This window comes from Aegilops tauschii, chromosome 2, assembly GCF_002575655.3.
Source record: "Aegilops tauschii subsp. strangulata cultivar AL8/78 chromosome 2, Aet v6.0, whole genome shotgun sequence".
NCBI classification, from domain to species: Eukaryota; Viridiplantae; Streptophyta; class Magnoliopsida; order Poales; family Poaceae; genus Aegilops; species Aegilops tauschii.
In genome coordinates, this window is record NC_053036.3 from 16,279,766 (window position 1) to 16,292,338 (window position 12,573).

The following is a 12,573-nucleotide window of genomic DNA, read 5'->3' on the forward strand; positions in this document are numbered from 1 at the left end:
ATGCTTCAGCCAACTCATCCAAAAGTCCGAATTAATGGAGGGAGACGGGTAATATATTTCAACACACTTTAATTTTCACATGAACATTTTAGCACATGTACATATCTGATCGCATATATCTAATTTCCCCCTTTTGCTTTTCATGGAGGAAAATTGCCGCCACATGAAGTACCTTCCCTTCTAGTACAAGCATAGGCGGCAGCGGCAAAGCTTCGGTATAGTCCTAATTGAGATCTAGTAGAAGATAGACAACCATGGTCTGAATTCCTTTGAGCATGGTCATTAGATGCTCCCTCACTTTAGTTCCTCCCTTGGTATGCGACACGACATATTAGGGTATCTAGTACTAGATTCACTTGACATCTTCCTCTTGCGTGTCGGTGGAGGATCGAAGAAACTGCAAGGCAGGATAACAGGCTCAATGGTACTGTAGTCACGAACAAGCCCGAACCACAGGGGCCTCTTGCTGCGCATGTCAAAGCAGTAGATGTAATCAAGTTCCTCCACAAAACCCCTGATCATCCTCCTCCTGAGGCGCATGTTAGCCAACACCAGGCACAGGGCGCCTCCCGGCAGCAGGACGGGGTACTGGGGCTCCACGCCTCTCGCCTCGGCGCCATCCATGAAACAGACCTGCCTCCGGAACTCTCTCCATGGACAAGGGTAACCCTCCTAATCCATCCTCCACCGGCGGCGATCCAGGTCCAGCATGGTTTTCAATTTCAGTTTTAGAACAATTTCAGCACCAACTGAAATCACTGAAATTCAGTTTCCATTTCAGCCAAATGACCAAAATATTCACTTGAAATCAATTAACAATTCGGAAATATGAAAACATATTTTGAAAAATATTTGAATTCGTGTATTGTAGTGAAATTGCTGTGCTGAAATATTTTGGCTGAAACGTAATATTTCAGTGTCTGCTGAAATTACTGAAATTCAGTGAATTTCAGCGAAATCTCACTGAAAGTGAAAACCAGAGTCCACACCTCCACAACCGGCTCCCTATGGCCTGGACGAGACGAGCAATGTCGGTTGAGGCAGACGAACTGGATGGAGCCTCCGATGCAGCTGACGGTCCGCATCTTCTTCGCCGACTCCGTCTGGTCCTCCAGCAGGTACCCATTGGGCAGGCTGATGAAGTCGAACTTCACGGCAGAGTCATCCCCCATATTGTGCAGGTCGTCGCCGTCGCAGCACACGAGGCCCTGATAGAGGTCGGCCCAGAAGAGCTTCCCTTGGAAGGAGAACATCTCGTCCGCCGAGAAGGCGTCGGGAATCTCCGGGAAGTGCCTCACCATCACGTCCCATACGCCGGTTGCCGGAGCGCACACGCAGACGAGCTCACGGTTGAGACGCTGGGGCCAGAACTTGCGCGCCAGGAGGACGAGCTCGTAATCGTCCCGGGCAGCGCCGGTGAACCTGGGGACCGGCGTCGCCGTGTAGGAGGCAACGACACCGGCCGGCACGTAGGGAACCATGCGGAGGGACCCGTCGGTGGCGTCATACACGAGGTAGTAGACGCGCTCGCTGTGGTGCACGACGCGGAAGACCACGATGACGACGAGGAGCCGCTCGGTCGCGATTTTAATGCGTGCCTCGGCGCACACGGCGCCTGGGGTGACCCCGTTGAACTCAGCCTCGATGCTCCGGCGGGCCTCGTCGCTCAGGCCGATGGACATGGAGGAGGTGAGGTCCGCGCGTTGGGCGCCACGCACGTAGAGTGTGGGGCCTTCCAGCAGCTTGCCGCCGTGGTCGCCGCAGCCGCTGGCCTGCTTGTGGGAGAAGTCGATCTTTGCCCAGTCTTTCCCCGGCGTGAACGTCGCGGCTGCCCGCTCTTTTCTCCACGGCTTGAAGTCCAGGCCGTGCACGGCCATGCGGCTCTTCAGCACCATGAAGGGGGCGGCCATGGCCGACGGTAATGAAGTCGAAAACTTCATGGCCGAGTCATCTCCGGTGATGTGCAGGTCATTGCCGTCACAGCACACGAGGCCCTGATAGAGGTCGGCCCAGAAGAGCTTCCCTTGGAAGGAGAACATCTGGTACGCCGACAATGCGTCGGGAATCTCCGGGAAGTGCCGCACCTTCACCTCCCACACGCCGGTTGCCGGAGCGCACACGCAGACGAGCTCACGGTTGACACGCTGGGGCCAGAACTTGCAAGCCAGGAGGACGAGCTCGTAATCGTCCCGGCCAGCGCCGGTTAACCTGGGGACCGGCGTGGCCGTGTAAGAGGCCACGACGCCGGCCGGCACGTAGGGGACCATGCGGAGCGACGCGTCGGTGGCGTCGTACACGAGGTAATAAACGCGCTCGCTGTGGTGCGGGATGCGGAAGACCAGGATGACGACGAGGAGCCGCTCGGTCGCGATTTTAATGCCGGCCTCGGCGCCCACGACACCTGGGGTGACTCCGGGTAAAGTTCCTTCGTAGCTCAGGCTACATGAAACCTCTTATCTTTAGCCCTCCAACATTGCTTTGAGATCCGTACTCTTCAACTAACTTACGGCAAGAAGATTTCTCTTTTTTGTTTCTCTCAAATGAAAGAACATATAGACTTCAAACTTTCCAGATTAATCAAAATTTACAACTTCAATGTGTGAAAAAACTTTCAGATTTTTTGGACCAACATAAATATACAAAATGAGGATTTTTTTATTAAAAAAAATAATTTTTAGCACTTAAAATGCATGAAAAAATCTGAAAGTTTTTTCACATAGTAATTAGAATGTTTTGTTGTCCTGCAAAGTTTGAAGTTTACACGTTGTTTCGTTTGAGAAACAAAAATGACAAATGTGCCTGCACGGATCACGATGCAAAATGGATGGCTAAGATAAGGGGTACCACGTAGCTCGAGCTACACAAAACCACATTCGGTGACTCCGTCGAACTCCGCCTCGATGCTCCGGCGGGCCTCGTCGCTCAGGCAGATGCACATGGAGGAAGTGAGGTCCGCGCGTTGGGCGCCGCGCACGTAGAGCGCGAGGCCTTCTAGTAGATTGCCGCCGTGGTCGCCGCAGCCGCTGGCCTGCTTGCGGGAGCAGGCGATCTTTGCCCAGTCGACTTTCCCCGGCGTGAACGTCGCGGCCGCCCGCTCTTTTCTCCAGGGTTTGAAGCCGAGGCCGTGGACGGCCATGCGGCTCTTCAGCACCATGAAGGGGGCGGCCATGGCTGACGGTGTGAAGGTGGGACGTCGACGGAGAAGGGGCTCGATCGGTACGTGCGACACTGGTGAAGGAGAATAGGTAGATGCGATCCCTAGATTAGATTAGATTAGATGTATAGATTGAGGAAACTTGTGCAAGACTAGTGTAGAAGGAAAGGAGAGGAGGCGTCTCTACAGATCGCGAGATGGCCGGCCGGCCAATTTGCGTAGCATGCCGCAGAAGTGCATGCCCACGGCTCGTCGATCACGAGGCCTCACCGTCACCGTGCCGTCGCCCCCGTCGCCGCCATGAAGACTCAGAGGCTGGTCATTCGAACCATGCCAAAGACTCCGGCCCCGTTATTGATGGGGTTAACAAGTGGGTAGCGGCTCATCGTGATAGGAACGGCCCAAATAGCGCGGTACAACAATCATTGATGCGACCCAGCTAGTGCTCAGCTCGTCCCCTAAAAAAAACTAGTGCTCCACTAAAAAAAAAACTGTGCTCTCCCCTTTTCTCAAAAAAATAAATAAAATACTCTCCTCTTTCCCTCGTAAAAAAAGCTAGTGCTCTCTTTTTTTTTCCAGGCTCTCCTCTTTTGTACCAAGGCCTTGTACGGTTGTACGGCTCCTTCTCAGAAGCCGAGACACATGCATTGTCAGTTTGGCACTATCAGGTTTTAAAAAAAGTATGGCACTACCATGAGCCCTTTACTGGTGAACTTGTACTGCCTCCGTTTCTTTTCACTCTGCATAGCCGAAGTCAAACTTCATCAAGTTTGACTAATAATATTATTAAAAAAATTCAACATTCACAATGTCAAATCAATATCATTGGGTGCATAATGGAATTAAATTTCATATTGTATATCTTTAATTAATATTATAGATGTTAATTTTTATAATATAAAATATGGTCAAACTTTATAAACTTTGACTTAAGACAAATTTTATATGCAGAGTAAAAAGAACCGAAGAAAGCACTTCCACGACCACAAGTAGTGTCCCATAGCGGACGCATGGCATACAGAGCGTTAGCCTGTGGCATATGTTGAAGTCTGAACGTCTGTAACTGCCCATCTTAGAAAGGCGGTAACAACTCATCTCAAAACCGTGTTAAAAAGTCTCAACACATACTTGAGGTGATGTACAGCCTGCCTAATCTGATAACATCAAACATACCACCCATTAACAGTCGCGCAAGGCGCGGTCGATGGGCGTGTCCACGTCATTCTTGATTTTAATGTATGGTATAGAAACTTATATATATATATATTTTTGGTAAGAAACCTCCCCAGATAACGCGTCGCCGCAATCGAGCCCCACGCACACGCGCCGCCGCCGTCATCTCCCTTCGCAGGCACGTCTCTTCCTTCACTCGATTTCCCTGATCCCCTTCTCGCACATTGCCTCCTCCCATTCCTTCCCCCCTTACTCGCACAGAGGTGGCTGCAGGAGAGGCGTGGCAGAGGAGGTTCGTGCAGGGGGTGATGGTGGTGGGAGTGGGGAGTAAGAAAGAGCATGGAGGCGCGGGCCGCGGCGGCTAGGAAGAGCGTGTGCGTGACCAGCGCAGGAGGCTTCATCGCCTCGTGGCTCATCAAGCTCCTCCTCTCCAAGGGCCACTAAATGGTCCGCGGATCCGTCCATCCCAGCCCCCCGAAGATCCAACCTCAGCTCATGCTCGCGCTGCTCCCACCCCACGACGCCGTCTCGTCGAACTGAAAGCCCACGGATGACGGGGACGAGGTCAGGGTGGAGATGTGGATCATTTTCTTTGGATCCCCAACTGAAGAGTTTGAAGGAGTTTCTGCAGAGCACCTAGGTAAAGAGTTGATTTTGGTTGATTTCTTTGAGTTCAATGTCAGGATCTCTGGTGGATGCACAAACATGTTGCTCTCCCAGCTCAGCATGCATTTTTAGTTTGCATTTTATATATCAAACTCAAAAGGATTTGCACTATGAACAAATTATTTTCCTGTCTGAATCATGCACAAAATCGGAATAGAGGAAGGAAAATCAGTGGTTAGACTGTGTGGGTTGTGTCTATTGGGCAATGGAGGTCGCAAATAAACTTGCACGCATACTTATGTAAGTAGATGGATATTAATGGGAGACCAACAACCTAAAAAGGGAGGGAAAAAACATTATACTAAAAATCTATATCTATTGTACTTGTTTTTCACGTACTTCTGATCAGCTTGTTACATTAGATATGCCTTGCATCTTGAATGTCATCTCACTTCCATAATTGATAAAAGACAGTGCAGATAATGCCCTTGTTATTATTATTTCCTTTTCATTTTTACTTGATACTTTCTTAAGTATAATTGCAACCCAGTTCTTCAAACATAAAGTCTAAATCAAGTGTCACGTTATAGTTATCTTTATATACTCCAATCGCCCATCTGTTTATTGCATTGCCTTCAAAAGACTCACTATAGGGATCGTGCGCTTTGTTTGATTTTCACTGCAGATGTCAATGAATGTGCGTAGAGTCCAGGCCCCTGCCATGGCTCTGCAACTTGCCACAACACAGTTGGAGGGTTCCATTATTCATGCCCTTTTGTCACCAGTTTTGCTAAGGGAACAAACTCCTGCGCCAATCAGTTTATAAGTCAGGTAAGCCATGAGAAGTTAGCACCTTGCTTTATTATTCTTACAATCAACAATGCATGCTTTAGATTCTTAAAAATGATCTTTGCTGTTTAGTCTGGTAAATATTTTGTGCTTTGGCGAGAGCAGCAGAGTTGTTTTTTCTCTCCATTAGCTGGCACTAATGCCTAAGAGGCATGTCACTGTTATGCTCTGTCATGGCCAAAATTTGGTTTGTGCTTAAACATAGTCTGAGGCCACATTGTTGGTCCTAAGGTTTTAAAAATGACAAGTTGCAAGTGCAACTATCACCGGAAATCCACCAACAATAGAAAATTAGTTACGTACAAAAAGGGAAAATAATTATGCATCTAACTATTATGTATGGATATACTTTTTCAGGAGTTGAGCAGGGCACAATCTGTGGCAGGACCGCATTCTCCTACTACCTTGTCTCAAAGCAAAAGAAGCTCGCTGCCTTTGCCTGGAGAGAGCAGAAGTTTCTTTTATCTAATCCAAGATGATCTATTCATGATTAAAACAGCGAGGAAATCAGAAGTCGAGGTAATTTTCTTATTGATGCCACTGTGATGAGCTCTACTCTCTACTGCCGGCATAAAGTAGGACAACATTTTATTTGGAGGTTATATCACTTGTGAAATAATTTGTAGTGTTGTTTGGATTGCATCCTGTAAATGCCATTAAATATTCTTTCCCATCATGCTGCCCTATTTGAACTAATATTCTTGAGTCTCATCAACTCTGAATATGGTGTATGGTGTACTCACATCCCTGCCATTTGGGAACTAAATGAAATAGTTATTAGTCTTGGACTCTTGGTAATGCTTAGGGCCTGAAATCAGATAAATTATATGGACCGGAGCGAACACAATGTATTTTAATGCAATTGTTCCTTTTATAGGCCAGTAAACAAAATCAAGATTAGAACGCAACGAATGGATCGATTTATAGTTACAAGTGACAAAATTACCTACTATAATTCTTGCAATCACGGTGTTGCTACTCATTGTCGTAGGACGCAGTAGAATCAAACACTCCTTCTGGTTTCCTCATTTAGTTTAGAAAGTACTCCCTCTATAAACTTGTACACCTAAAACGTCTTATAAAAGTTTACAGAGGGATTAGTATTTATCTAGAGTTTATTTTTCCATTGAAATGTGCAATTTTACACATTCCAGTGCAAGGGCTGCATGTCCTTATAAAGCTTTTTAATGTGTTGAGGTAAGTGCGGGATGGATGAAATTGCTCAGTACCGTCTAATCTGGCAATCTGAATTATGATCGGTTCAACTATTTTGTGGTTCCAGTTCTACTAATTGAAGCCGGTGAGTTGGTGTATGCTTGAAGTGAGTCTGGTTCTCGCTTCAATTCCCCCTGTTTCACCTCCAGATCTACTCATCGGGAGATGGATTCCTTGCAGTGAGAGGCTGGTAGGGGTGCTCGTTTAGCACATGATTTTTTTCTCACTTTTGATTCTTATAAGCCTTTTGGACTTAGGTGATCATTGGTACACGATGCAGGTCTGACGCTGTTGTTGACAATCATCCATACCTATTCTGGACATGGACAAAGTACACACATGTACACACAGCTTTTTTTGATCCGTTGCATATCAAAGTATGAGTACATATATCACAATCCTCTGTAAATACCTAACGTTCTTTGCTTTGTGTGAAATTGACCTTTGGTAATTTGTGTTCACTTTTTACTTGTATGTGTGCGAATTTATAACCTGGATATTTTTCCTACTAGGCTTCATTCAGACGATGGACTGTCTTGCTCTACTTCGAAATCGAAACAGGTGAGTCGTGTCCTTTTTAGGATTTAACCAACTGAACTGAAACCAAGATACAGTTGCTGCAACACTTATGAGCAAATTGTACAGGGGAAAGACAGGCGGCTGCTGCAGAACAAGGGAAGGAGTAGCAGCTATCTGCTGTTTCAGTTGTTTATGTGCGCTGAAGATTGTTCATACCCGTACCCTGAAGAAAGAAGCCACAATAATCCATAACTATTTCTTGATAATAAAGTACATAGACATAGATATATAGCTCATTGGCTCCATCACGTTAGTTTGCTAAATAAGTTATATGGATCCTTGCAGACACAAGATAGATTCTAGATATACCTGGAATATGTTCATCCGGGTTCAGTTAATAAATGCATTAGTCAACATTGTGGTGCAATGACAGAATCTGTTGTCCACAACTTCACCTGCCATATCCTTAAGGGTCTTGATTTCCTACAGAGCCAAAAAATTATGCATAGGTAATGTTTCTTTTTCGTTGTTTGATTTTTTATTTGATAATGATTTGCCGTTCACTGCTTCCTTACTTTCTGAACCTAACCCTTTTGTTCTGTTGTTTACGTTATCTCTTATTTATTTCTTGTACAAATTGTCAGATTGCTTTGTCCTATTTAGACCATACAAATGGTTAAGAACTCATTATCTCTTATTTTTCTCTTATACAAATTGACAGATTTCTTTGTCCTATTTAGACCATTCAAATGGTTAAGAACTCAACAAGTACTTTCCTTTTGTATGATGTAGATGCCAATAATTCGCTCTTCAGTTTTGTAACGAAAATAGTACCCGAAGTTTATAGATCTTTATTCCTTCTTGCCGATGAGACGAGGACTGATTTCTGCACACATATTTACTGCAGATCTGGAAATAGGTTTAAAGGAAAGATTTAGAAGGTGAAGGAGCTGATAAAGAGCATGCTAAATTCTCACTGTCTTAATCATTTTTCGTGTACAATACCGTTCATGTATAGGTTTGGAGCTTTGTGCTGACAAGAATTCTCTGATTGGCATCATTTGCAGTAACTGTGGTGATCCATGACGCTTTCAAGATTACAAGTTCAGTAGTGGCAACTTGAACTTATGTAAGAATAAACAGAATGATTTTTCATTCTGAAGAGTTTCCTAACTGTTGACTTTAAGCCTTCATAGTTACATCGTGGGATTATGAATAAGATGGTGCTAATTATACTTTGAGTGAATTTCTGGTGTGTATTATTCAGACTGGCCCTTGAACTAAATAAAGAAAAGTCAAAGATAGCGTGCAGTTGCAGGAGTTGGAATTTTGTTTCTTTGCTGCTCCTGTCTAGATAGCGTGCAGTTACAGGAGTTGGAATTTTGTTTCTTTGCTGCTCCTGTCTGTCTCTGACAAGCACTGATGCACCACCAATATAATAAGTTGTTGAACGATTCAAAAGGACCATGAACCATGGATAAATGCAACAGCAAGGTTTAGTACACACAGGCATGCAGAGGAGGCGCGCCCCTGCCCCTAGTACAACCCATTAACAGTCGCGCAAAGAGCGAATCCTCGTGACGTCCACGTGGGCAGGAGGGACTCACGCGTTACGTCGACGAGGTTTCCTGGGCGCGTCTTTTTCCTTCCTCCACATCGTCGTCACAGGGATTGAGTACCCACGAAGGCTACCCTGGGTTCGTTTCCCGAGTCCCCTCAGATACGCCCGCCCCTCTCTCTTCCACTTCTCTTTCCTTCCCCACGGAGGCTCCTCGATTCTGGCGAGATGTGGCTCGAGATCCAGCCGGGGAAGAGAGAGCGAGCTGCCCGATGTCTGGGCGAATAGTTCACCGGCGGCTACTGCGGCGGCGGGGCCAATGGCGGTGGACGACGGGGAGGACCACCAACTTCCCCCTGTCCGTGGAGGACGTCGTCCGGGCCTCCTCGACACTCCTTGCACCAGGCCAGGGGAGCAGCGTCAGTTGGATCCAGGAGGAGCACTGGTGTGGGATCCACCGTGGCCAGGTATGCCCATCTCCCTCGCCTTCCTCTGGATCCACTGCCCCTCTTTGTTTCTGATTATTATTCGTTCTCATATGCTCGCAGCCTGCGCTCAAGGGCCTCAGCTTCCTCGACAAGACGGCCGCCGGCAAGGACAGCTAGAAGTCCGTTGAGAAGCTCTTCGACGAGATGAGGGCCGACGGCCGCCTCCACCAGAACTCCACCAAGTGCATCGGTAGGTACGTACGATGAACCGGCCGTCCTTGTTTGCCTTCTCCTGCCGCAATCTGATGCTTTCTGATAGTCTGATGGCTACTTGCTCTCCTTTTTTTTAGATAGAGCGGGTAGATTCCATTGCTGCCTTAGTCGATCAATCTCAACATAAAACGGTGACAAATCAACACATTGATTTTCAGGGGCGTCTGCAATAACGAGCCATATTGGTTGATCTACGGGGCGTCGGCAATAATGAGCCATATTGGTTGATCTGCACTAGTAGAAAAAAAGGCTTATTGTCCCGGTTGGTAAGGGCCTTTTGTTCCGGTTTTTGAACCGGGACTAAAGGGTCGTTACTAATGCCCTAACCCTTTAGTCCCGGTTCTTACACGAACCGGGACAGATGGGCCTCCACGTGGCCGGTGCGGCGAGCCCAGGCAGGAGGGCCTTTGGTCCCGGTTGGGGGCACTAACCGGGACCAATAGGCATCCACGCGTCAGCATTTCAGGGGCTGGGTTTTTTTTTGAAAGGGGGGAGGGGGGGTTTGGGGGTTTTGGGGGGTTAAATTAGGTGTTTCATATATTGTGTTAGCTAGCTAATTAATAGAGAGAAGTGTCCTCTCTTATCTCCGTGCTTGGTCGACGCTACGTACTATATACGTATAGAAAGGACTAGACATGCTAGCTAGTAAGAAAATGAAGGAAACAGAAGATCGTCATGAACATATGCATACAGAGAGAAGTGATATCGACCACCTCTCCTTCTCCGAGAGATTGGTCGAACAACAAGTTCTCGTATATCTATCCAACACTACTGGCTACATATATACAATAATTATCTCTTACAATATAATCTCCTAATTATATACGAAGTCAAGGTCCACATGGTATTCTCCGTCTTCAGCGATCATGTGGTCAAGGAAGAATGCCGTCAATTCCTCTTGAATTGCTCGCATACGATCTGGTGCTAGGAGTTCATCCCGCTTCCGAAACATCTAATTTGAAGAAGGGAGTCAATACATATATATATGAATAAATGAAACTCAACACAAATGATGGTAATAAAATAAAATTGTGAATATTATTGCTTACGCACTTCATATTGTTCGTCAGAGTAGCCCCGCTCATAGGTCGTGTAGCGGATGGACTCGCAAACGTAGTATCCACAGTAATTATTCCCGGGTTCCTGCCACAACAACTTTACAAGAAATAGAGGTCAATCAAACTGATAAGCAAGCATGCTAAATGGTATTGATTAAACTAGCGCTTGAATCACTAGGAGATGCGCGGAACATGCTACTATAGTACTTACTTTCGGGTTGTTTAAATTGCAGCTTCTTCGGCAGTCCCGGAGCTTTTTTGGTGAATTTTCTCCAAACCCTGCCAGACAAAGAAAACAATTACTTGATATCAGGAAATGAACAAAGTTGCTGATATGGTGGATAATGATCGACTTAACTTACTTCTCGGGCATTTGAGTCATGTCCGCATAGTCCTGGGGATCTTTTCGTCTCGAGTCTAAGACGGTTACTACTCCCTGCTCAAGCTTAATCTCTAGGAGAATATAGTGGAAGCTGCGCACGCATGCATAAGTCATCAATTACATTACTATAACCTGGACTAATAAGGGAAACCGAATATGCACAAGACAGTAACACTCACTTGAAGTTGTAAGGAAATTGTATTATATCTTTGTTTTCATTTATTACCAACGATCGTAGCAAGTTGGCCTCGGTATTTTCGGCATGATATTTAATCTCAGTTGCATCTATGAGATTTGTGTTAATGAACCCAATATCACCGATTTGTCTTTTCTTCAATTCGGCCGATCTTCAATCTGCATAATATAGTGAGGATAATTATAAATACATGCAATGAAAGAGCTGACCTATATAGAGAGACTTAATGACAGAAGTAGTACTACTTACAGACAGTAGCAAGTGATCGTTGATTTATCGAGGGCCGTTTGATTGAAAAACTGGAAAAACTCCTCAAATGGAACATTCAACAGTTCAATTCCAACGAGGTCATGCTCCGGTTTAACTCTCATCATCAAAGTATCCCTCTCCCCAGACTCTCTGCAGGTTTTCATGTACCAATCATGTAATCTTCGCATCATCGTTGTTAGAGATCTTTCATATTTGACGAGAGGCTTCCCATAATGGTATTTGTGTTCGTCCACCTCCAAGATATCATAATGTACATCGTCGGGCAGGTAATCTCCAAGATTGCTATAACCGGTCACCATCCTCGGATCATTGAGCCAGGGGCACGATTGGTTCGCTTGTTCGCCGAGCTGGGCAATTTTTTCCCCAGCTCGTCGTTCTTTTAACCTTTGATCACTGACAGTACTTCCCGACCGCTCCGCTTCGGCAAATGTCTATGCAATAATGCGCTCATAGTTGCCTCTCGGCGGAGACTTTGGTGGTTTTGTCAGGGCAGCCAGAGTGCGCTTCGCTTTCACCGGATCTACCTTCTCCTCCGGAGGTGGATGTTTATTTGCTTTCACCCCTTCAAAGAAGTTCGTCACTTTGGCTCGCACGCTCTTCGTGGTTTCCTCCTCGGTCCTCTCGTATGGTAACTTCTCTGGAGTCTTCAGAGAAGGACCGAATCTGTATTGCCTCCCGCCTCTGGCTGTACTGCTAGACGCCGGCAGAGCAGACGAAGCGGCTGGGGCTGTCTTCGTTCCTTGCTTACGAGGCGGAAGAGAAGGACTACGACGCGCCGGAGCAGCCGGAGCGGCGGCGGGTCTCTTCCGCCCTTGCTGACGAGGCGGAGAAGGAGGAGGTTGGCTGCTCTGGCGCGCCGGCGCAGGCGGAGAAGGAGGCGGAGTGCCGCCAC

At 46.6% G+C, this 12,573-nt stretch overlaps 1 long non-coding RNA gene across 1 annotated transcript; it reads left to right on the plus strand.

The window, feature by feature from the left end:
* Positions 1–4,557: 4,557 nt before the first annotated feature.
* On the plus strand, positions 4,558–8,762 carry LOC120974852 (uncharacterized). Its single transcript, XR_005770248.3, has 9 exons — positions 4,558–4,967; positions 5,619–5,764; positions 6,140–6,301; positions 7,065–7,187; positions 7,278–7,374; positions 7,510–7,558; positions 7,643–8,025; positions 8,424–8,457; positions 8,584–8,762. It is a non-coding gene; the product is annotated as an uncharacterized lncRNA (long non-coding RNA).
* The last annotated feature ends 3,811 nt before the right edge of the window (positions 8,763–12,573 follow it).